The following is a 1,327-nucleotide window of genomic DNA, read 5'->3' as shown; positions in this document are numbered from 1 at the left end:
TGGGAGGCTGAGGCAGGAGAATTGCCTGAACCCGGGAGGCGGAGGTTGCGGTGAGCCGAGATCGCGCCATTGCACTCCAGCCTGGGTAACAAGAGTGAAACTCTGTCTCAAAAAAATAAATAAATAAATAAATAAATAGATAAATAAATCGTTCTACTATAAGAACACATGCACACGAATGTTCATTTCAGCACTGTTTACGATAGCAAAGACCTGGAACCAACCCAAATGCCCATTGATGATAGAGTAGACAGGGAAAATGTGGCACATATACACCATGGAATATTATGCAGTCATCAAAAATGATGAGTTTGTGTCCTTTGTAGGGACATGGATGAACCTGGAAACCATCATTCTCAGTAAACTGACACAAGAACAGAAAATCAAATACCACATGTTCTCACTCATAGGTGGGTGTTGAACAATGAAAACACATGGACACGGGGAGGGGAGCATCACACACTGCTGTCTGTCAGGGGTAAATAGGGGAGGACAGTGAGGGATGGGGAGTTGGGGAGAGATAGCATGGGGAAAAATGCCAGATATAGGTGATGGGGAGGAAGGCAGCAAATCACACTGCCATGTGTGTACCTATGCAACAATCTTGCATGTTCTTCACATGTACCCCAAAACCTAAAATGCAATAAAAAATTTAAAAAAAAACAGACATAAAACTAGAAAATTTACAAACTTATGAAAATAACCAATAAATCAAAGAAGAAATTTAAATGCAAATGAAAACAAAGCACACCAAAATTTATGGTCTTGTGCCTTAAGGCAGTACTGCAGTAGAAATTTATAGCTTACATGTTTACATTAAAACAGAAAGATGTCAAACCCAACTTTAAAATTTATGGAACTAGAAAAAGAATAAACTAAACCCAAAGCTAGCATAAAAAAGGAAATTTAAAAGATGAGCACAGAGATCAACAGAGTAGAGAACAGAAAAATGACAAGAAAATTAATAAAACCAAAAGCTGGTTCTTTGATTATAACAAACATTTAGCTAGATGGACTTTAAAAATGAGGCCAGTTGCAGTGGCTTACATCTGTAATCCCAGCACTTTGGGAGACTGAGGTTGGTGGATGACTTGAGCCCAGGGGTTTGAGATCAGCCTGGGCAACATAGTGAGACTCCATCTCTAAAAAAAAATTTTTTTTTATTAACTGGGTATGATGGTGTACCCCTGTAGTCCCAGCCACTCAGAAGGGTGAGGTGGGACAATTGCTTAAGGCTGGGATGTCCAGGCTGCAATAAGCCATGATCAGGCTACTGCACTCCAGCCTGAGAGACAGAGCGAGACCCCGTCTCAAAAAAGAAAAAAAA

The sequence above is a fragment of the Cebus imitator genome, unplaced genomic scaffold (assembly GCF_001604975.1).
Source record: "Cebus imitator isolate Cc_AM_T3 unplaced genomic scaffold, Cebus_imitator-1.0 Scaffold23, whole genome shotgun sequence".
Classification (NCBI taxonomy): domain Eukaryota; kingdom Metazoa; phylum Chordata; class Mammalia; order Primates; family Cebidae; genus Cebus; species Cebus imitator.
The sequence above is the reverse complement of the archived record's forward strand: the minus strand, read 5'-3'. Positions refer to the sequence as shown.